Raw genomic sequence first — 25725 nt, 5'->3', positions numbered from 1 at the left:
TCTTTACTCGTCGATTCATTTCAGTTTTTGGCACTACCTATTTCTGAGACCCGGCATGGCCAGGTGGGTTAAGGCGTGCGACTCGTTATCTGAGGGTCGCGGGTTCGAATCCCTGTCGCACCAAACATGCTGGCCTTTTTAACCGTGGGGGTGTTATAATGCTACTGTCAATCCCACTATTCGTGGGTAAAAGAGTAGCTCAAGAGTTGGCGGTGGGTGGTGATGACTAGCTGCCTTCCGTCTAGTCTTACACTGCTAAATTAGAGACGACTAGCCCAGATTGCTCTCGAGCAGCTTTGCGCGATATTCAAAAAAACAAAAACGAAACCTATTTCTGTGAAGACATTTTCAAAGATGAAGCACATGAAATCTAGTTGCAGATCAGACTAATCTGATGAGCATTTGCGATCACTTTTCATGTTAATCTCAGTTAAGCACAGTTTTATTAGAAAAACACCAGTTTCATGCTTCTCACTGATGCTAAAACAGACAATGGTGCATCTTAAATATTTTCAATACGTGCTGTTATGAGAAATGAATTAGTGATGCTGTATTCTGATCATGTTTGCATTCCTACTTAATTTTACCACGACCTCTCTCGGCCAGCAAAGCCTAAAAAGATCTACCTCCCGGCCCTTGTCCAAAAATGTTTGGAGCACCATGTATTAGATGGCACAATAGTAGTAGTAATAGACTTAGACCAATCTAATCCTCTTGTTTCTTACTTCTCAGTTAAAGGTGATTCAGGACGCAATTCTTGAACAGATGCAACAAGTTTGATCATTGCATTAGCAACTTTATTTTCTCACTGTTTCACTGATATTATTTTCTATCTCATTTAATTTGCTGTTCTAATATTTCTCCACTTTGCTGATGTCTTTTCGTGTTTCTTCAATTTTGTAATTGCATTATTGATATATGTTTCTTTGTTTTTGAATTTCGCGCAAAGCAACACGAGGGCTATCTGCACTAGCCGTCCTTAATTTTGCAGTGTAAGACTAGAGAGAAGGCAGATAGTCATCACCATCCACCGCCAACTCTTGGGCTACTCTTTTACCAACGAATAGTGGGATTGACCGTAACATTATAATGTACTCACGACTGAAAGGGCGAGCATGTTTGGTGCGACGGGGATTCGAACTCGCGACCCTCGGTTTACGAGTCGATCGCTTGGAGTAACAAACCTAAAATATGCAACAAAACAATTATTCGTTCAGAAAAAAAAAAAATGCAGGTTTAGAGATAGGTTTTTCCTATCGCAATTTCTGCTATAGTTTTGACCATTTTCCAAAATCTCAGTTTGCTATTTTTATAACAAAAACAGTTGAGGTTCATATTACCTGAACCTTAGAACTAAGTTAAGAAAACTTGATCCTTCGTAGACACTCGGCTTTTGTTCCACATTCGAACATTTCAACAAGAAAACTAAAACTCTTTTTTTTTTAAACCAACTTATTTTCTTAAAATTATGAATTAAAATAAAGATTGTTAGCATTATACTGTTCACACGTACCCACCGAAATGAATACATTACCTTCCACATGAGAGGGTAATTAGGTAATGATGTTTATCAGTCGTGCACAATACGTTGACATTTGACACGCTTCAAATAGTGAACATAAAATTACCTTTGTTTATGTGAATAAAACCTGCTAAGAGACTAGCTTAGTGTTGGCTTGCATTGGAAGTTATGTTCTATGATAACAAATCTTACGTTTATATGATTTTAAACGCATTTAACTTGAGATATCACTCGACTCAGTTCATAAAACTTGACGAGTTAGGAAGTTAATCAGTTAGTTATTCATTGAGTTAATCAATGAGCCATTCATTTAATAAATTCAAGGTAATAACTTTTAAAATTTAGTCGTAGATATAACAGGAAACTTATAAAGTATGTGACTTTTTAATTTTATTTGTGAGTTAGGCTTATTTCTCACTGAGATTAGGGAATTTGTAGTAAAGAAAATAAGATGTTCGTTAAATGGACGGGACGGAAAATCAAAAGAACGAGTCTGAAAATTAAAATAATATTAAGAGGAAATAAGAAGGAATAAGAAGAAAGAGACAGAAACGTAAGAGAGGTAGAAGAAATAGTTATAATAGTAATAGTAACTGAGAATAACAAGTTGATTGAAAATAAAGCTGAAATAGCTATTGGAAATGTACAGAAAGATTATAATAGCGACATTGAAATATTAGAAAACATATATCAAGAGCACTGCATGGCCAGGTGGGTTAAGGCGCTCGACTCGCAATCTGAGGGTCGCGGGATCTAATCCTTGTCGCACCAAACATGCCCGCCCTTTCAGCCATGGGACGTTATAATGTGACGGTCAATTCCACTATTCGTCGGTAAAAGAGTAGCCCAAGAGTTGGCGGTGGGTGGTGATGACTAGTTGCCTTCCCTCTAGTCTTACACCGCAAAATTAGGGACGGCTAGCGCAGATAGCCCTCGTGTAGCTTTGCGCGAAATTTAAAAAGAAACAACAATTGTCACTAGAAAGTGCAAAAACAACCTGTGAGAGGTCTTTGTAGTTTAAATTATAAAAGAAAAGTATTACTAACAATTATTTATACTTACTTATGCTATAAAGCAAAATGTGCCTTTAACAGTAATTGAAGTTAATGTGTATATATATTTTAATTTATTAAAAATCTTTTTATCAAAAAGTTGTCTCTCTGGTTTGACTTAAACCAATAAATGACAGTAATATGTCAAGAGTTAGGAAAAGGATCTAACATCTGTTAATGTGTAACTAAGATTAATTAAATCTGTATGTATTGTCACGTTAAAACACATTAGTTAAACAATGTATATATATAAGGGTTTGTTTGTTTGTTTTCAAATGTCTAAAAAATCATTACCAACTTACTCGTTTTCGTCTTATAATATCTGCTTTGCCCTTTGTCGCGTTCACATTCTGTTTTTAAATCTGTTTTTAATACTTCTAAAATTTATTCCTTGTTTTTCGTCATTACCTCAATTACTCTCTCGTATTTTCACACTCTTAAACCTCAACTTTCAGTTCTTTATTTTTACTAGATTGTCTGAGAATTTAATTTATCGTTTTCTGTCTCTTCAATCTCCGACAGTTATGAACATAGCATGAATATATTTCACTCTCCTACGGTATGCATCTTTATCACAACACACTTGATTTTTGCTACAATCGTAGTTATGAACCTCACGTGTCTCGTCTGAATCGTGTGTTAATTTAAGTCGAGAAATATTACTCTCTCTAGCACGAATACATCGACGATTCCGGCAGTTTTATTGAATAGCAAGCGTGAAGGTGCAAATGTCACACGAAGCAATCCATCTCATGATTAGTCAGCTATAGAGATGAGAAGAATTTCGGGGTTCTCATGACTAATCTGTACAGCTCTTACATCTTTTCTTCATCGTTCTTTGCTTATTAATCAATATTTTGTTTTTAGCAGGGATATTAGTGAAAAAAGTACCTGTTTTTATCTAACTAATCAATTCGTTTTCTTTCACCATTCTGCAGTGACCAAATGCTCGTGTGTTCTGTTGTCCAATATACGAGTGCAACGTGGTTTGATTAACTTTGCTTTGAGTTTCGGTTAAATTTGCGTATAATTACAGATAAAAACAAACAGAACGGAATACAATGTCTATCAATGCTAATTACAGTGGCATATCCAGACGAGTTATTTCCATTGGACACCGCATAGCGGTTAGAGCCCATGGATCGCGAATATAGGTAGTGGGTTGGAATTCCCGTCACACCTACTTGTTCGCTCTTTCAGACGTAGGAGCGTCATAGTTTCACAGTCAATTCCACTATTCGTTGGTACACGAATAGCCCAAGACGTAGCTGCATATTTTCTAGTGAGTCTAGACTTTCATTGCGAAATTAGGGACAGCTAGCGAAGACAGCCATCTTGTAGCTTTGCACGAAATTCCAAACAAACTAAAACAATCTATTGGACAATAACAAGTCTTACATTCTCAAACAGTGGTTTCAAGTTGAAAATTCAGAAGGGATGAATACTTATTGGATATCAACTTTACAATTATGTGAATTTGTCATCATTCATCATCCAGACTCACAAAATGAAAATGTGAATATAACAATCTGAAACATCTTAATACTGGATACTGTGTCGAAATTTAATCTATTTTGCCATAGAAATGTCAATTTATGCAGTGAAAGATTCCAGGTTATACCACAATTACCACTTTGGGAGCTCCTGGAAGAGCAAATGAAGGATCCAGATCAGAGTAAGTGCTCCTTACTGTGCAGCAAGGCACATTCTGGTCAATACAAATGTCGGAATGTATCTTGGATATGCATAAACTGTGGTATTTTTATGAGCACTACTGGGTGCAGAAAAGTGTGCTGTGCCGTCTCTATAAACAATGGTTCTATGATTGTGCTATAAGACAAGAGATTCTCCGTACTTTGTATGATACAAATTCTGGAGGGCAACAAGATATTACCTGCCCTTGTATTAACATTTAATCGTGGTGACTGTATTCGAGTCAAAATGTTTACTACGGGTGCAAATACTAGTGTGTGCCATCATGAAAAAGAACTGGACATAGCAGGATAAATTCCAACAGAGAAATTGTTGGGTATTCTCTACCATAGAGACTAGGAGAAGTCATCAATATGTACTCATTACAATCAACTACTTCACAAAGTAGACCATGGCTTCTCGATACAATGGCTCGGTCTGTAGTTAATATGTTTGTGGAGCATTGGATAACACACCTTGTAGCAATATGAGAGATACACGTGGTTCAGAGAGCTAATTTTGGTAAAATAACCATTTGTTCAATATGTTGTGTAAAGCAGTAAGTATGTTGAAGATGCGCACTTTATTTTATCATTCTCAGTTAGATGGTTTTAACAGAATAAGTACACAACTATTAAACACAACGTTGTCAAATTTATTAATCCTGGCCAAAGAGATTGGTATGAACATTTGCTGCACAATATGATTGCATACAAAGGCTGTTTCCCAAACATGCTCACTCCACCATGATGTGATGTATAGTCTTCCCCAAAATGAGATGCCTCATAAAGTGCACAGGACTATGTTAATTGGTTAATGTTTGAATTAGTCAATTACCGTGAATGCTCCCATAAATTACTTAGAAAAAACACTTGACAACAGAAGTGTTATGACAAAATAATAAAAGAATGGATGTACAGCTGTGCCTACAGAATTTCATTATAATGCATGGATTGGACACAACTGGACTTGTCTGTACATCATACTTTGGCACATTAGTCCATTGATGTACAAATTACAGTAGATGTGAAGCGCATGAAAGCATGTGAAGCTTGCAATTAAGTTGTGTCTGCACATCACAGACAAATCTCTCATACACTGACTTGATCAGTAGTGTGAAGCTAAGAATGAGGAGTTGAAAGAAAATGAGAATGCCTTATCAAGTCATTTTAACTCATTTGATGTGAGAGAGAGATATCTGAAAGTGCATATCTGGCTGTCCACGATGAAGCAGATAAGGAAACACTGAAGTTGGAGGCAAAAGAAAGTTCCAAAGACACCAGTATGAGTTGGGCTTGATGATGGCAAAGTTATGAAAATTGGAGCTAGTACGTAGAATGCTTAACACATCAATATTTTGCACAACTGAAGATGGTAGCTAGAAATTTAAAACCTCAACTGAAAACGTTTTACCAGCCTTGCTTTCTGATCTGTCAGGTGATATTTCATGGTATAAAATGACCTCCACATTTTGTAATTGCTACTTGCTTTATATTATAAGTTAGCACTTCATCTAATTGAAAAATCAATGACTGGAAGGGTTATCTGATCCTCAAGTGTTTCTGGGTGAATTGTCTGAGAGGGAACATTGTCCAGCAATTCGAAAGAGAAACTATGTTTATTTAATTGAGTGGTGAAAGCTGTCTTTCTACAGAACATGTTGTCTATCTCTCACTAGATTCCCCCTATATGTCTACTAAAAATATATATTAATTATACATGTAGAAAGAAAGAAGTATTTCTGCTGATAATAAGTTGACATACGTTAGAAACAGCACAAGTATTAACTGTGGATGATGAAAATTGTTCCCCACCCTCACGGTGGGCAGAGCACAGATAGCCTATTGGGTAGCTTTGTAATTAATTACAAACAAAGATACAAATGATGATAATTTCATCAGAAAACTCTCAGTTCTGCTGAATTATTTCAGTGATTATTTTTTCGTGATGACTGAAATGAAAGACGAGTTGATTTTGATGGTTTATAGATGGCAGCACGTTATGAAGTATTTGCTTTATTCGTTTTTGCGTGCAAAATTATACAATGAACTCCCAGTGCTGCGACACTACAGGTGTTGAAACCTGTTTACATTATGGGTGATAAGCAGAGAAGGTCAGAATATAACTCACATGGGAACCTGAAGCACTCTCTCATAAGCTACTAGAGTATGTGACAGAGTGTAATGGTGACATAGTAATCACGTGTAAAGACATAAATATATACTCGAGGTCTTGATCAAGCGTATGAGCAGTAAGTAGATAAACCCACGTCGACGAATTAAAGAATACAACAGTAAACAACATGCACACCGAAACAAATAATTTGATTTTGATGTTAAGGCTTCGTGTTGTGATGTTAACTGTTGTAACTTACATGACAGGTTTTATTTGAAACTATAACGTACCTGCTATTTTGACTAATAATAGTAAGAGATTGTTTCAATTTTTTACACCGAAATATTGATAAGGTAGCGAATTTTCAACGAAGAGACACTAGTAAGAAAAAGACCCACGCTGTGCTTGAAGAAAAAAACACACAAATTTATCTGGTATTTTTTTAATATTTAGATTGGATAAAAAATGACTGAGTGAAACTATAAGAAGTATATGAAATTCACAAGCATTATCTCAAACATCGTAATAAATATAAATTTAATGTCCCCAGTGTTTTATTCGGCTGAAATAGAATATTTTCCCTCAGCATATAGCTTTAATAAATATTTTATTGGTATTTTTTAGTAAAAACTGCAGTAAAAATATATGAAAATGAAAACTTTAAGTGTACTAGGCAGAGGCAGAAAGTAACCCTCATATGATGAGTTGTAAGTTGCACCAAAAATAATTTCTAAACTTGTTTGAAGAAAGTTCATAAAGAACTACAATATAGACATTAGTGCATTCTAAAGGTCAAAAGCAAAGGCTGGTGTATCTTAACCAGGACTATGTCATCTGTGCAGGAACCAGTTTGTAGTCTCGATCACCATTCCTTCCTACTGGAACCAAGGTCTATCCACAATATAACTTGATGGTTAGGAGGAATATAAATGTGCGTTAGAGAGTAGCTTGTGTTGTCTGTCGTTTACCAGGAACAACATAGGGGAAATATAGCTAAAGGAATTCGCTAAATGATGACCCAATGAAGCCCAGATAGACCTATTGCGTAAGTACACGTGACTTCTGTACAAATGTTCTGTGATATTTAGAGCAGGTCGTGGTTAAAAACTTGCAGTTATGACCATTTTCAACCTGTACACCTAGTTGAATTTTTGACCAATTGAAATTAACTTGATATTTTATTTTCAATTTCGTCATTTGTTATTTAAGATTGATTTTTGACAACTTTTTCGTATTCAACAAACCATTGGTTATCCTGTCTTTTGTCCAAAATATCCCAAATACTATCTTATACGCTTGTTTAAGTTAAATTGTAAATTTCGTATGTTTATAATACTTTAAAAAAAGCTCTAAAGGTTTGATCTTATTGCATTTTCTGTTTGTGATGGTTTTACTCTTTGTCTTGTCCTGTACATTTTAAAAATGGTTCTTTTTCTAAGAATTTTCTGCAATGGTTAGCTCGTTACATTTATTTGTTGTTTACAATACGATTAAATTAATTCACATGTGTCTTGTAAAACAAATTATATACGAATTTATTAATGATTTACTTCAAATGGTTCTTATTTAGTTTTTTCTTCTTAAACAGGTACTTATTGTTTTCCTAACACTATTTGATTTAAAGGCTTTTTACGCTAGGGGGGTTTGGATTCTGTGCCTTACGTTGCTACCTTTGGGTTTTTTTTTTTTATACAATGGTTCCTGACGTACTCCTATTTCGTTATGATTTTATATTTTAGAATATTTTATGTTCAGCAGTATTTCTGTAGTTATTTTATTGGATTATCATTGCATTCTGTTTATTAGTAATATTTTGTATGAGATTATTTTAAGATATATGTGCATAACTTTTTGCAAAAAATTTTGCATTTCCCTTTATGAAGTTTTGTGTGATATATTTCGTTTCCAAAGGAATTATGTCCTTGTATCAAACAGTGTTTGGGTCGCGGGTTCGCGCCCGCGTCGCGCTAAACATGCTCGCCCTCCCAGCCGTGGGGGTGTATAATGTGACGGTCAATCCCACTATTCGTTGGTAAAGAGTAGCCCAAGAGTTGGTGGTGGGTGGTGATGACTAGCTGCCTTCCCTCTAGTCTTACACTGCTAAATTAGGGACGGCTAGCACAGATAGCCCTCGAGTAGCTTTGTGCGAAATTTCCAAACAAACAAACAAAAAAAAATCAAACAGTGTTCAAATTTATACATATTATCCATATCCTTTTTATTGTTTTGATTCGCAGGATGTTAGATTACTTTTCCTAATAATGCAGTGTCATCTCTGTTAAAAAACATTACTGTTGTTTAAGTGTTAATTCAATTTAAGTTTGAATTTCGCGCAAAGCTACTCGAGGGCTATCTGTGCTAGCCGTCCCTAATTTAGCAGTGTAAGACTAGAGGGAAGGGTTGTTGTAGCGATGTGGTTTTTGTAGAAACATTTGAACCACCAACGGTAAGGCCATTATTACAATTTTTGTCTTAGAATTTATCATAATATTTTAATAAAATTTTTTTTGTCCACAAATCAAAATGTAATCAACGTTTCCACTTATCAAAAGGAGGGTAGATTATCTTCTTTGTTTGAAAATGTGAGTTTACGTGATTGAGCTTCAGTAGATTGGTACAAGTAGATATAGACTAACCTAAGCCTAACCACGTGGTTGAGTAGGCAGTTCGTTTTATTTGTTATACTAAAAGTAATAAGTATTTTCTTATTCTTTGAGTGATTAGAAATTTTAAATCTAGTTCTTCTTTTTCATTTTATTTTAAAGAGACGGTTAAACGTTATAACTCCAACACTATTAGTATGATTAGACAGAATTCTGTCTATATAGTAGTGCATTGCACCATAGTTAATATCCATGCTGTTTGTCCTATAAGTTTATGGTGAGATCCAGAGCAAAAGTGAATGGAGAGTTTGGTTGAATGTATCCAAATAATAGAATGAGTTAAAGTATGTTGTCACTGCTGATGCTGCTTGTATTTCTAAAGGTGAATATGATAGTAATTTAGTATAAATAAGCCTACTTAGGAACAAAGGTTAAACTTAATTAGAATATTTAGAGAGAGAGATATTTCGTTTATTTGGACTTTTAGAATTAGTTAATTTTATCTTGATATGATATTACCTTTCATTTATGTTTGTCGACTAAACAAATATTATTGTTTCTTGTTTTTTTTGTGTGGAGGCATGCATGGATTTGTAAATATTTTAACAATTAATGGAGCTAGATTCCATGGTTTTCTTCCTGTTATTACCAGTCAGAAGACAATTTATTTTCTTTAAAGTAAGAGGTAACTTATAAAATGTGTTTGGAGAAACAAAATGCATTTTTTGTGTACTTATAGACTTTCTGTGGTATGGTAAAAGTATTTTCATCCAACTTACGTGGCCTGGCATGCCCAAGATGTCAAGGCACTCAACTTGTCATCCGAGGGTCGCGGGTTCCATTCCCGTCACCCAAAACATACTCGCCTCTTCAGCCATGGGGACATTATAATGATACAGTCAATCCCACTATCCAATGGTAAAAGAATAGCCCAAAAGTTGGCAGTGTATGGTGATGACTGGTTGCATTCTCTCTAGTCTTACGCTGCTAAATTAGTAACAGCTAGTGTAGATAGCTCTCATGTAACTATGAGCAAAATTCAAGAACAAAACGCAGTATAATTCATTAACTGGAGACTAACTGCAATTTTTGTCTTTTAAAAAGTAAAATTTTGTCATTTAAACTCAGCACAATTTTCTACTTAAAGTTGATGGTCTTTATAGTTTTAATAGTATGTAGAGGATAGTATTGGTGTCAAGATTTATAAATTCATATTTTAATATCAAAAGTAAGTTTGCTTTAACCTAGCTGATTCCAGAAAAATTTCTTTGTTAAAAACTTTTTTTTTAACTGTTAGATCAGAGTTTATTAGTTTGAAGACCTGTTTTATAGTTCATTGCATTTTAAAAATATACTGGATGTAATAGTTTTGAACTTCATAATTACTGGTGAAAAAAATGTAACTTTTATAGTTAAAATATTTATATATGATACTTGTATAAATTTTCAACTTTAAAAATATGAAATAGTTTCTTTGTCATATTATTCTACAAAGAAAAATTTAAAATTCTAATATGTGTTGTACATTTGAATTACTGTTTTTCTACATAATTTAAAATTTAGTTTTATATAACAAAAATATTAATTTTTATGTTTATTCTGACTTGGAAAAAAACCAACTATATTTGCAGTTTAAATGTTTAGTATCAGTGGTATACAATAAATTATTTTTTTATCTAAACAGAATTTTAATCATTATTCTTGATAAAGCTGACTGCAAACTGATTTAACTAAATCTTATTTTACAAGAAACATTTCCTCTTGTATTTCAGTAACATAATTCAGATAAGGAAGTTTGTTTTTTAGACATTAAAGTGGTATTAACTGCTCAAAGATGCATATTTCTGTCAACATGTAAACAAGTTAAGTATTTATTATTTTGTTCCAGCCTTTATTTCTGTTAAACTTGGGTAACTTTATGGCTTTCACAGCTCAGAATAACAGAAAAAAATTTTATTTCCATCTTCAGATCAGAAGACCCATGACTTCTCAAAGTTGAGACACATTCATTAATATCCCATCCTGGAAATTAATAATTATATTGCAAGTTCACTGAAATCAACACAGAATTTATTATTTTCAAAAGATTTATGTATGAAATCAAAGCACTTCTATTGAATGAGTCACAAGTCTGAAGAATTTTATTTTTATATGACCACAAGTGACATAAATGTTTTAACTGAATGCTGAAGATTTGACCTCGGATCAAATGATGTCCATATTTATTGCTTTGGAAAAAAAAAATTATTTTCATGTATTGTTTTACCATAAGAACATGTTCTTCATGTCTGATATAGAAGATCTTTGGTTTGTCTTTTAGCCACAATAAAATGATTATGTTTAGACTTCGGATGTGCATAGGTGTTAGTCAAATATTTCAGTTTGTTAAAGTAATCCAACAGTTAACAGAATATGGTGTTGATTAGATCATTTTCTATTCTTAATTTTACTCCATACTAATTGGAACAAAATAAAATGAGAAGTTTAATAAAATTCTGAGTATAAGATACCAAAACTCTGTATCATACACTAACTTCAACAAATAATATGAAAGGTTTAAATAAGAAAAATATTATGATTTAATGACTTCTTAAAAATATTCTTCAGCAATAGATAATGAATATATCTCAAATTTTGACTAATTTGTTTCAATAATATATATATAATATATGTGTAAAGTAAGTTAACTGACAACTTTAGATTTCATTTGGTATACTAGTGTAACTTTCTTGGTTTTTGCAACTTTTAAGTAAAATATATATAACACATGTCCCTTCAATGAATGATATTCAAATACAGTGTTAACACTTGTAACTCTATTTTAGGTTTAAGTGCATGTTGCTCAAGTCTGTAAAAGTGTATTTTCTGGACTTTATTATAGTGATTCCAAGAAAACTTCAGATATAATGAAAGTTTTGTCATTTAATAAATTTTCCAGCTGATTCTGACAAAATGGCTCAGAATATTAGCTACATATTTACATTCTATTCTTCAAACATTAAACACTAATTTTGGTTAAACAATTAATATTTCTTACAGTATAGCATTAAATACGTGTTTACATTCTAATGTCCAAACATTAAACAGCAGCAATACTTGCAACAGACTTCACATTATAAACATCATTGAAGCACAGCTGTTTCTGAATTTAAATGTTCCACTTTCAGTGCAATTTTTTGAATAATTTAATTTTTAAACAATTAATATTTCTAAGGGTTTAGTATAGTATTTGTCAATCGTATTTAACATCACTGGTATCAGTAGAATCGAGAGAACTATTGAATGTATTTCTACTGACAAAAATTGGTTTCAGAATACATCTGTTTTGTGTGTCAATCAAAATGTTAGCAATGGTGATGATTGGACTTGCCCTCTCTTAGATAGTGTACTCTATTCTCTGCTGAGGTTTATTCCTTTAGACTGAACTGTATTGTATCAGTTTTCATTGTGACTTTAAGTATGTACATATTTCAACGAATTAAAATGGTCTTTTTCACAGGTGTTTGTGATGTTGCTGTTGGGATTCCGTTGTGAATTGATATGAGGGGAAAATGGTCTCATGTTGCTACAATGGCTGTGTAGTTAGTGAGTCAATTCTCTGTTATTTTTATTCAGAGCTAGCTTCAAATTTGTTTTAGACATTTTAAAATTTTCTGTATGGTGTTAAAACCAGTAGAATAAATTATTTGAGGAAAACTTCTAAATTATTTGTACACTTTAAATAACATGTTTTAATACAGTTGCAAACTTTAACTCTTACTGGAAACTTGAGGTTATAATTGAAACATTTCACTTTATAGGTAAAATCCATTTGTATCATAAGTGTTTCATGTATTTTAAGTAGTATCTCACTACCTAGGTGCCACGTGACTAGAAAGTGTAATTTGATTTTGACTACAAATATGTTGTTTGATTACATCATTTCTTACTGTAGTTTATAGACTTCCTCATTAATTTAGTTGGAGATGGGTTTTACTCTCTAAATGTATATAAAATTTTGTTTAGTTATTGTATTTGGTAAGATATACCTTATACGTTACAAGTGAAAACCTTATAACATTAGATAATTCAAAAGATGGTTTCAAGGATGATGTAATTTACATCTGTAGAATTCTAGATAGACAGCTGCGTAATGTCATTATCTTCTATCTATCATTGTTGATAAACTTGTCTGAGAAACCATTATTGAACATGAGTTTTGTCTTTGCTATGAGTTTCATTTTAGTCTTCCATCTATATCTTTAATTAGATTTTCTATATGTTTTAAATGAACTTACACTTTTAAATTAACGTGCAGTTTTTGTGTTTGAAACTCTATGCATAAGAAATTTGAATAGGTTGTTCTGTTAAGATATACCTAATTTTACATTCCATAACACATTCATTTAATATATTTATGTTTTACTGTAGGTGATTCTTTAACAGTACATAATTGTGGATAAGGAACGAGCAAGGAATTGGAGAAAGAGAAAAAGGTGAGTAAACGAATGCAGTTACTTCATAAACGTGTATAAAGTACAGGTTATGAATTGAAGTTAATGAGAAACTTTGGTACTGATGATGATTAGGGACTGACGCTGTATGGGTTTTTGAATTTTATATCAATGAGACATCTAGAATACTTACAGAATACATCTAGCTTTATTGTAATGGAAACAGTAACAGTAGAATCTCATTTAACAGGCATTGTGCCATTAAAGGCAGACCTTTTAAGTTTTTTTTTTGATTTGTAGCCAAAATAAATCTTCCAGTAATAGACACGTCAATAGTTTGGATTAAGGGCAGTATCTTTGGTCTCATTCTCTCTGTATGTACTCAGTAAAGTTGGTCAATATCTTTCTGTATCTTTTCGTTATACCAAACATTGTAGAAAGATGATGAATATCCAAAGAATTATGACACTTATTTGATTGACTTTCCGAACCACATACTGGAATAAACGTTTTCATAGATTCAAAGTGTGATGTCACTGCTCTGAAGAATTTTCATTGTGTGAAGACATGAGCTTATAAATTACATGTCACTTTCTTGTAGCAGGGATGTTTGGCTTATTTCTGTGCACTTGCTTAGTTGTTCACAAGAGTATTTTATCACAGTGTCAGTTAAACCATCTGTTGACACAGGTGGTAATTTATTGCTTTATTTTCAGTGAATTCCAACTTCATCCTTTGACAGTAAAATAAACACAAAAAATAAATTTGAAGTGTATAGCAGTTTGCATTCTGAAGAGAAGTACACTTTGAAACTGTGTTATTAATAAAAATTATAAATCGGCACAGCTGATTGTTCTGAATGACTTCTCATTGACATTGCTACATGCAAGCAGTGAGTAAGTCACAAACACGTATCCTACATACGCCAAACCGAATGGAGGGGACTTAAAATGTAGTAACTCACTACACCTTTGCTTGGCTCATTTTTGATATCAATGACATTTGGATACAATTGGAAGAGTACACTTAATGTCACGGTTTTACTTTAGTTCAACGTAAATAAACTGACTGATGGTGTCTTTGTTCTTTATTTAAAATTAATTTTATTATTTAGACAGAATGTTATTTGTGTTAATTGAGTTAAATCTCTGATCACTATAGTTTGTAATTTGTTACAGAAGTTTAAAATTTTTAAGCTTTAAGTAAAAGATACATTACACATGTCCATTGAATTAATGGACGTTTTGTTTTTATAACTGTTGTCTTTGTCTCGGATGTTGGGTTTGAGTATGTGTTATTACATTGTGTTGAATCAACTAAATGTTCAATGATAAGATTTTATGAAAGTATCAAATACTTAAAACAATTTCCAGATGGCTGTTTATAAGTGGCTTAAAATATTAACTACGTATTTACATTCTATTGTTCAAACATTAAACAGTGGTTCTGGTTGCAAGGCTGTCGGTGTTTTAAATATTGAAGCACAACTGTTTATGAATTCAAACAATTAATATTTCTTAGTATAGTATAGTATATGTGAGTCGTATTTAACTTCACTGGTATTAACAGAAACAAGAGAGAACTATTGAATGCATTTTCAGCTGACAAAAATGGGTTTTAGAATACATCTGTTTTGTGTGTCAATCAAAATGTTAGCAGTGGTGATGATTGGACTTGCCCTCTCTTAGATAGTGTACTCTATTCTCTGCTGAGGTTTGTTCCTTTAGACTGAACTGTATTGTATCAGTTTTCATTGTGACTTTAAGTATGTACATATTTCAGCTAAAAGAATTAAAATGGTCTTTTTCACAGGTGTTTGTGATGTTGCTGTTGGGATTCCGTTGTGAATTGATATGAGGGGAAAATGGTCTCATGTTGCTAAGGAAGGTGACTTACAATGGCTGTGTAGTTAGTGAGTCAATTCTCTTTGTTATTTTTATTCAGAGCTAGCTTCAAATTTGTTTTAGACATTTGAAAATTTTCTGTATGGTGTTAAAACCAGTAGAATAAATTATTTGAGGAAAACTTCTAAATTATTTGTACAGTTTAAATAACATGTTTTAATACAGTTGCAAACTTTAACTCTTACTGGAAACTTGAGGTTATAGTTGAAACATTTCACTTTATAGGTAAAATCCATTTGTATCATAAGTGTTTCATGTATTTTAAGTAGTATTTCACTACCTAGGTGCCACATGACTAGAAAGTGTAATTTGATTTTGACTACAAATATGTTGTTTGATTACATCATTTCTTACTGTAGTTTATAGACTTCCTCATTAATTTAGTTGGAGATGGGTTTTACTCTCTAAATGTATATAAAATTTTGTTTAGTTATTGTATTTGGTAAGATATAGCTTATACGTTACAAGTGAAACACTGTAACATTAGATAATTCATAGATGGTTTCAAATATGATGTAATTTGCATCTGTAGAAATCTAGATAGACAGCTGCCTACTGTCATTATCTTCTATTTATCATTGTTGATAAACTTGTCTGAGAAACCATTATTGAACATGAGTTTTGTCTTTGCTATGATTTTCATTTTAGTCTTCCATCTATATCTTTAATTAGATTTTCTATATGTTTTAAATGAAATTACGCTTTTAAATTAACGTGCAGTTTTTGTGTTTGAAACTCTATGCATAAGAAATCTGAATAGGTTGTTCTGTTAAGATATACCTAACTTTACATTCCATAACACATTCATTTAATATATTTATTTTTTACTGTAGGTGATTCTTTAACAGTACATAATTGTGGATAAGGAACGAGCAAGGAATTGGAGAAAAGTGAGAAAAGGTGAGTAAACGAATGCAGTTACTTCATAAACGTGTATAAAGTACAGGTTATGAATTGAAGTTAATGAGAAACTTTGGTACCGATGATGATTAGGGACTGACGCTGTATGGGTTTTTCAATTTTATATCAATGAGGCATCTAGAATACTTACAGAATACATCTAGCTTTATTGTAATGGAAACAGTAACAGTAGAATCTCATTTAACAGGTATTCTGTCATTAAAGTCAGACCTTTTTAGTGTCCTCTTTTTTTCTTTTATTTGTAACCAAAATAAATCTTCCTGTGATAGACACGTCAATAGTTTGGATTAAGGGCAGTATCTTTGGTCTCATTCTCTCTGTATGTACTCAGTAAAGTTGGTCAATATCTTTCTGTATCTTTTCGTTATACCAAACATTGTAGAAAGATGATTAATATCCAAAGAATTAGGACACTTATTTGATTGACTTTCCGAACCACATACTGGAATAAACGTTTTCATAGATTCAAAGTGTAATGTCACTGCTCTGAGGAATTTTCATTGTGTGAAGACATGAGCTTATAAATTATATGCCACTTTCTTGTAGCAGGGATGTTTGGCTTATTTCTGTGCACTTGCTTAGTTGTTCACAAGAGTATTTTATCACAGTGTCAGTTAAACCATCTGTTGACACAGGTGGTAAGTTATTGCTTTATTTTCAGTGAATTCCAACTTCATCCTTTGACAGTAAAATAAACACAAAAAATAAATTTGAAGTGTATAGCAGTTTGCATTCTGAAGAGAAGTACACTTTGAAACTGTGTTATTAATAAAATTATAAATCGGCACAGCTAATTGTTCTGAATGATTTCTCATTGACATTGCTACATGCAAGCAGTGAGTAAGTCACAAACACGTATCCTACATACGCCAAACCGAATGGAGGGGACTTAAAATGTAGTAACTCACTACACCTTTGCTTGGCTCATTTTTGATATCAATGACATTTGGATACAATTGGAAGAGTACACTTAATGTCACGGTTTTACTTTAGTTCAACGTAAATAAACTGACTGATAGTGTCTTTGTTCTTTATTTAAAATTAATTTTATTATTTAGACAGAATATTATTTGTGTTAATTGAGTTAAATCTCTGATCACTATAGTTTGTAATTTGTTACAGAAGTTTAAAATTTTTAAGCTTTAAGTAAAAGATACATTACACATGTCCATTGAATTAATGGACGTTTTGTTTTTATGACTGTTGTCTTTGTCTCGGATGTTGGGTTTGAGTATGTGTTATTACATTGTGTTGAATCAACTAAATGTTCAATGATAAGATTTTATGAAAGTATCAAATACTTAAAACAATTTCCAGATGGCTGTTTATAAGTGGCTTAAAATATTAACTACGTATTTACATTCTATTGTTCAAACATTAAACAGTGGTTCTGGTTGCAAGGCTGTCGGGTGTTTTAAATATTGAAGCACAACTGTTTATGAATTCAAACAATTAATATTTCTTAGTATAGTATAGTATATGTGAGTCGTATTTAACTTCACTGGTATTAACAGAAACAAGAGAGAACTATTGAATGCATTTTCAGCTGACAAAAATGGGTTTTAGAATACATCTGTTTTGTGTGTCAATCAAAATGTTAGCAGTGGTGATGATTGGACTTGCCCTCTCTTAGATAGTGTACTCTATTCTCTGCTGAGGTTTGTTCCTTTAGACTGAACTGTATTGTATCAGTTTTCATTGTGACTTTAAGTAGGTACATATTTCAGCTAAAACAATTAAAATGGTCTTTTTCACAGGTGTTTGTGATGTTGCTGTTGGGATTCCGTTGTGAATTGATATGAGGGGAAAATGGTCTCATGTTGCTAAGGAAGGTGACTTACAATGGCTGTGTAGTTAGTGAGTCAATTCTCTTTGTTATTTTTATTCAGAGCTAGCTTCAAATTTGTTTTAGACATTTGAAAATTTTCTGTATGGTGTTAAAACCAGTAGAATAAATTATTTGAGGAAAACTTCTAAATTATTTGTACAGTTTAAATAACATGTTTTAATACAGTTGCAAACTTTAACTCTTACTGGAAACTTGAGGTTATAGTTGAAACATTTCACTTTATAGGTAAAATCCATTCGTATCATAAGTGTTTCATGTATTTTAAGTAGTATTTCACTACCTAGGTGCCACATGACTAGAAAGTGTAATTTGATTTTGACTACAAATATGTTGTTTGATTACATCATTTCTTACTGTAGTTTATAGACTTCCTCATTAATTTAGTTGGAGATGGGTTTTACTCTCTAAATGTATATAAAATTTTGTTTAGTTATTGTATTTGGTAAGATATAGCTTATACGTTACAAGTGAAACACTGTAACATTAGATAATTCATAGATGGTTTCAAATATGATGTAATTTGCATCTGTAGAAATCTAGATAGACAGCTGCCTACTGTCATTATCTTCTATTTATCATTGTTGATAAACTTGTCTGAGAAACCATTATTGAACATGAGTTTTGTCTTTGCTATGAGTTTCATTTTAGTCTTCCATCTATATCTTTAATTAGATTTTCTATATGTTTTAAATGAACTTACACTTTTAAATTAACGTGCAGTTTTTGTGTTTGAAACTCTATGCATAAGAAATCTGAATAGGTTGTTCTGTTAAGATATACCTAATTTTACATTCCATAACACATTCATTTAATATATTTATTTTTTACTGTAGGTGATTCTTTAACAGTACATAATTGTGGATAAGGAACGAGCAAGGAATTGGAGAAAAGAGAGAAAAGGTGAGTAAACGAATGCAGTTACTTCATAAACGTGTATAAAGTACAGGTTATGAATTGAAGTTAATGAGAAACTTTGGTACCGATGATGATTAGGGACTGACGCTGTATGGGTTTTTCAATTTTATATCAATGAGACATCTAGAATACTTACAGAATACATCTAGCTTTATTGTAATGGAAACAGTAACAGTAGAATCTCATTTAACAGGTATTCTGTCATTAAAGTCAGACCTTTTTAGTGTCCTCTTTTTTTCTTTTATTTGTAACCAAAATAAATCTTCCTGTGATAGACACGTCAATAGTTTGGATTAAGGGCAGTATCTTTGGTCTCATTCTCTCTGTATGTACTCAGTAAAGTTGGTCAATATCTTTCTGTATCTTTTCGTTATACCAAACATTGTAGAAAGATGATTAATATCCAAAGAATTAGGACACTTATTTGATTGACTTTCCGAACCACATACTGGAATAAACGTTTTCATAGATTCAAAGTGTGATGTCACTGCTCTGAGGAATTTTCATTGTGTGAAGACATGAGCTTATAAATTACATGTCACTTTCTTGTAGCAGGGATGTTTGGCTTATTTCTGTGCACTTGCTTAGTTGTTCACAAGAGTATTTTATCACAGTGTCAGTTAAACCATCTGTTGACACAGGTGGTAATTTATTGCTTTATTTTCAGTGAATTCCAACTTCATCCTTTGACAGTAAAATAAACACAAAAAATAAATTTGAAGTGTATAGCAGTTTGCATTCTGAAGAGAAGTACACTTTGAAACTGTGTTATTAATAAAAATTATAAATCGGCACAGCTAATTGTTCTGAATGATTTCTCATTGACATTGCTACATGCAAGCAGTGAGTAAGTCACAAACACGTATCCTACATACCCAAACCGAATGGAGGGACTTAAAATGTAGTAACTCACTACACCTTTGCTTGGCTCATTTTTGATATCAATGACATTTGGATACAATTGGAAGAGTACACTTAATGTCACGGTTTTACTTTAGTTCAACGTAAATAAACTGACTGATGGTGTCTTTGTTCTTTATTTAAAATTAATTTTATTATTTAGATAGAATGTTATTTGTGTTAATTGAGTTAAATCTCTGATCACTATAGTTTGTAATTTGTTACAGAAGTTTAAAATTTTAAGCTTTAAGTAAAAGATACATTACACATGTCCATTGAATTAATGGACGTTTTGTTTTTATGACTGTTGTCTTTGTCTCGGATGTTGGGTTTGAGTATGTGTTATTACATTGTGTTGAATCAACTAAATGTTCAATGATAAGATTTTATGAAAGTATCAAATACTTAAAACAATTTCCAGATGGCTGTTTATAAGTGGCTTAAAATATTAACTACGTATTTACATTCTATTGTTCAAACATTAAACAGTGGTTCTGGTTGCAAGGCTGTCGGTGTTTTAAATATTGAAGCACAACTGTTTATGAATTCAAACAATTAATATTTCTTAGTATAGTATAGTATATGTGAGTCGTATTTAACTTCACTGGTATTAACAGAAACAAGAGAGAACTATTGAATGCATTTTCAGCTGACAAAAATGGGTTTTAGAATACATCTGTTTTGTGTGTCAATCAAAATGTTAGCAGTGGTGATGATTGGACTTGCCCTCTCTTAGATAGTGTACTCTATTCTCTGCTGAGGTTTGTTCCTTTAGACTGAACTGTATTGTATCAGTTTTCATTGTGACTTTAAGTAGGTACATATTTCAGCTAAAACAATTAAAATGGTCTTTTTCACAGGTGTTTGTGATGTTGCTGTTGGGATTCCGTTGTGAATTGATATGAGGGGAAAATGGTCTCATGTTGCTAAGGAAGGTGACTTACAATGGCTGTGTAGTTAGTGAGTCAATTCTCTTTGTTATTTTTATTCAGAGCTAGCTTCAAATTTGTTTTAGACATTTGAAAATTTTCTGTATGGTGTTAAAACCAGTAGAATAAATTATTTGAGGAAAACTTCTAAATTATTTGTACAGTTTAAATAACATGTTTTAATACAGTTGCAAACTTTAACTCTTACTGGAAACTTGAGGTTATAGTTGAAACATTTCACTTTATAGGTAAAATCCATTTGTATCATAAGTGTTTCATGTATTTTAAGTAGTATTTCACTACCTAGGTGCCACATGACTAGAAAGTGTAATTTGATTTTGACTACAAATATGTTGTTTGATTACATCATTTCTTACTGTAGTTTATAGACTTGCTCATTAATTTAGTTGGAGATGGGTTTTACTCTCTAAATGTATATAAAATTTTGTTTAGTTATTGTATTTGGTAAGATATAGCTTATACGTTACAAGTGAAACACTGTAACATTAGATAATTCATAGATGGTTTCAAATATGATGTAATTTGCATCTGTAGAAATCTAGATAGACAGCTGCCTACTCTCATTATCTTCTATTTATCATTGTTGATAAACTTGTCTGAGAAACCATTATTGAACATGAGTTTTGTCTTTGCTATGAGTTTCATTTTAGTCTTCCATCTATATCTTTAATTAGATTTTCTATATGTTTTAAATGAACTTACACTTTTAAATTAACGTGCAGTTTTTGTGTTTGAAACTCTATGCATAAGAAATCTGAATAGGTTGTTCTGTTAAGATATACCTAATTTTACATTCCATAACACATTCATTTAATATATTTATTTTTTACTGTAGGTGATTCTTTAACAGTACATAATTGTGGATAAGGAACGAGCAAGGAATTGGAGAAAAGAGAGAAAAGGTGAGTAAACGAATGCAGTTACTTCATAAACGTGTATAAAGTACAGGTTATGAATTGAAGTTAATGAGAAACTTTGGTACTGATGATGATTAGGGACTGACACTGTATGGGTTTTTGAATTTTATATCAATGAAACATCTAGAATACTTACAGAATACATCTAGCTTTATTGTAATGGAAACAGTAACAGTAGAATCTCATTTAACAGGCATTCTGTCATTAAAGTCAGACCTTTTTAGTGTCCTCTTTTTTTCTTTTATTTGTAACCAAAATAAATCTTCCTGTGATAGACACGTCAATAGTTTGGATTAAGGGCAGTATCTTTGGTCTCATTCTCTCTGTATGTACTCAGTAAAGTTGGTCAATATCTTTCTGTATCTTTTCGTTATACCAAACATTGTAGAAAGATGATTAATATCCAAAGAATTAGGACACTTATTTGATTGACTTTCCGAACCACATACTGGAATAAACGTTTTCATAGATTCAAAGTGTGATGTCACTGCTCTGAGGAATTTTCATTGTGTGAAGACATGAGCTTATAAATTACATGTCACTTTCTTGTAGCAGGGATGTTTGGCTTATTTCTGTGCACTTGCTTAGTTGTTCACAAGAGTATTTTATCACAGTGTCAGTTAAACCGTCTGTTGACACAGGTGGTAATTTATTGCTTTATTTTCAGTGAATTCCAACTTCATCCTTTGACAGTAAAATAAACACAAAAAATAAATTTGAAGTGTATAGCAGTTTGCATTCTGAAGAGAAGTACACTTTGAAACTGTGTTATTAATAAAAATTATAAATCGGCACAGCTAATTGTTCTGAATGATTTCTCATTGACATTGCTACATGCAAGCAGTGAGTAAGTCACAAACACGTATCCTACATACGCCAAACCGAATGGAGGGGACTTAAAATGTAGTAACTCACTACACCTTTGCTTGGCTCATTTTTGATATCAATGACATTTGGATACAATTGGAAGAGTACACTTAATGTCACGGTTTTACTTTAGTTCAACGTAAATAAACTGACTGATGGTGTCTTTGTTCTTTATTTAAAATTAATTTTATTATTTAGATAGAATGTTATTTGTGTTAATTGAGTTAAATCTCTGATCACTATAGTTTGTAATTTGTTACAGAAGTTTAAAATTTTAAGCTTTAAGTAAAAGATACATTACACATGTCCATTGAATTAATGGACGTTTTGTTTTTATGACTGTTGTCTTTGTCTCGGATGTTGGGTTTGAGTATGTGTTATTACATTGTGTTGAATCAACTAAATGTTCAATGATAAGATTTTATGAAAGTATCAAATACTTAAAACAATTTCCAGATGGCTGTTTATAAGTGGCTTAAAATATTAACTACGTATTTACATTCTATTGTTCAAACATTAAACAGTGGTTCTGGTTGCAAGGCTGTCGGTGTTTTAAATATTGAAGCACAACTGTTTATGAATTCAAACAATTAATATTTCTTAGTATAGTATAGTATATGTGAGTCGTATTTAACTTCACTGGTATTAACAGAAACAAGAGAGAACTATTGAATGCATTTTCAGCTGACAAAATGGGTTTTAGAATACATCTGTTTTGTGTGTCAATCAAAATGTTAGCAGTGGTGATGATTGGACTTGCCCTCTCTTAGATAGTGTACTCTATTCTCTGCTGAGGTTTGTTCCTTTAGACTGAACTGTATTGTATCAGTTTTCATTGTGACTTTAAGTAGGTACATATTTCAGCTAAAACAATTAAAATGGTCTTTTTCACAGGTGTTTGTGATGTTGCTGTTGGGATTCCGTTGTGAATTGATATGAGGGAAAATGGTCTCATGTTGCTAAGGAAGGTGACTTACAATGGCTGTGTAGTTAGTGAGTCAATTCTCTTTGTTATTTTTATTCAGAGCTAGCTTCAAATTTGTTTTAGACATTTGAAAATTTTCTGTATGGTGTTAAAACCAGTAGAATAAATTATTTGAGGAAAACTTCTAAATTATTTGTACAGTTTAAATAACATGTTTTAATACAGTTGCAAACTTTAACTCTTACTGGAAACTTGAGGTTATAGTTGAAACATTTCACTTTATAGGTAAAATCCATTCGTATCATAAGTGTTTCATGTATTTTAAGTAGTATTTCACTACCTAGGTGCCACATGACTAGAAAGTGTAATTTGATTTTGACTACAAATATGTTGTTTGATTACATCATTTCTTACTGTAGTTTATAGACTTGCTCATTAATTTAGTTGGAGATGGGTTTTACTCTCTAAATGTATATAAAATTTTGTTTAGTTATTGTATTTGGTAAGATATAGCTTATACGTTACAAGTGAAACACTGTAACATTAGATAATTCATAGATGGTTTCAAATATGATGTAATTTGCATCTGTAGAAATCTAGATAGACAGCTGCCTACTCTCATTATCTTCTATTTATCATTGTTGATAAACTTGTCTGAGAAACCATTATTGAACATGAGTTTTGTCTTTGCTATGATTTTCATTTTAGTCTTCCATCTATATCTTTAATTAGATTTTCTATATGTTTTAAATGAAATTACGCTTTTAAATTAACGTGCAGTTTTTGTGTTTGAAACTCTATGCATAAGAAATCTGAATAGGTTGTTCTGTTAAGATATACCTAATTTTACATTCCATAACACATTCATTTAATATATTTATTTTTTACTGTAGGTGATTCTTTAACAGTACATAATTGTGGATAAGGAACGAGCAAGGAATTGGAGAAAAGAGAGAAAAGGTGAGTAAACGAATGCAGTTACTTCATAAACGTGTATAAAGTACAGGTTATGAATTGAAGTTAATGAGAAACTTTGGTACCGATGATGATTAGGGACTGACTGTATGAGGTTTTGAATTTTATATCAATGAGACATCTAGAATACTTACAGAATACATCTAGCTTTATTGTAATGGAAACAGTAACAGTAGAATCTCATTTAACAGGCATTCTGTCATTAAAGTCAGACCTTTTTAGTGTCCTCTTTTTTTCTTTTATTTGTAACCAAAATAAATCTTCCTGTGATAGACACGTCAATAGTTTGGATTAAGGGCAGTATCTTTGGTCTCATTCTCTCTGTATGTACTCAGTAAAGTTGGTCAATATCTTTCTGTATCTTTTCGTTATACCAAACATTGTAGAAAGATGATGAATATTCAAAGAATTACGACACTTATTTGATTGACTTTCCGAACCACATACTGGAATAAACGTTTTCATAGATTCAAAGTGTGATGTCACTGCTCTGAGGAATTTTCATTGTGTGAAGACATGAGCTTATAAATTACATGTCACTTTCTTGTAGCAGGGATGTTTGGCTTATTTCTGTGCACTTGCTTAGTTGTTCACAAGAGTATTTTATCACAGTGTCAGTTAAACCATCTGTTGACACAGGTGGTAATTTATTGCTTTATTTTCAGTGAATTCCAACTTCATCCTTTGACAGTAAAATAAACACAAAAAATAAATTTGAAGTGTATAGCAGTTTGCATTCTGAAGAGAAGTACACTTTGAAACTGTGTTATTAATAAAAATTATAAATCGGCACAGCTAATTGTTCTGAATGATTTCTCATTGACATTGCTACATGCAAGCAGTGAGTAAGTCACAAACACGTATCCTACATACTCCAAACCGAATGGAGGGGACTTAAAATGTATTAACTCACTACACCTTTGCTTGGCTCATTTTGATATCAATGACATTTGGATACAATTGGAAGAGTACACTTAATGTCACGGTTTTACTTTAGTTCAACGTAAATAAACTGACTGATGGTTTTTTGTTCTTTTTTTTAAATTAATTTTATTATTTAGATAGAATGTTATTTGTGTTAATTGAGTTAAATCTCTGATCACTATAGTTTGTAATTTGTTACAGAAGTTTAAAATTTTTAAGCTTTAAGTAAAAGATACATTACACATGTCCATTGAATTAATG

At 32.0% G+C, this 25725-nt stretch overlaps 1 long non-coding RNA gene and 2 other non-coding genes across 10 annotated transcripts in view; all 3 read left to right on the top strand.

The window, feature by feature from the left end:
• The first annotated feature begins 8716 nt into the window (after positions 1-8716).
• LOC143246558 (uncharacterized) overlaps positions 8717-25725 on the top strand; it is a 40433-nt gene continuing 23424 nt past the window's right edge. For 2 of the 8 annotated variants that reach the window (XR_013026032.1, XR_013026036.1), the window contains exons 1-9: positions 8779-8827; positions 15230-15329; positions 16155-16221; positions 18000-18099; positions 18925-18991; positions 20767-20866; positions 21692-21758; positions 23535-23633; positions 24459-24525. This is a non-coding gene — a long non-coding RNA (uncharacterized LOC143246558). Of the gene's footprint in view, positions 8828-9723; positions 10213-12483; positions 12570-15229; positions 15330-16154; positions 16222-17999; positions 18100-18924; positions 18992-20766; positions 20867-21691; positions 21759-23534; positions 23634-24458; positions 24526-25725 lie in introns of all 8 variants that reach the window. The other 6 variants (XR_013026030.1, XR_013026035.1, XR_013026033.1 and 3 more) reach the window with 5 other exon arrangements.
• LOC143247997 (small nucleolar RNA SNORD16) lies at positions 15825-15922 on the top strand. The gene has a single exon (XR_013026785.1). It is a non-coding gene; the product is annotated as a small nucleolar RNA SNORD16 (small nucleolar RNA).
• Positions 18595-18692, top strand: LOC143247996 (small nucleolar RNA SNORD16). Its single transcript, XR_013026784.1, has one exon. It is a non-coding gene; the product is annotated as a small nucleolar RNA SNORD16 (small nucleolar RNA).

Source organism: Tachypleus tridentatus, chromosome 3 (genome assembly GCF_004210375.1).
Source record: "Tachypleus tridentatus isolate NWPU-2018 chromosome 3, ASM421037v1, whole genome shotgun sequence".
Taxonomy (NCBI): Eukaryota; Metazoa; Arthropoda; class Merostomata; order Xiphosura; family Limulidae; genus Tachypleus; species Tachypleus tridentatus.
The sequence above is the reverse complement of the archived record's forward strand: the minus strand, read 5'-3'. Positions and strand labels throughout refer to the sequence as shown.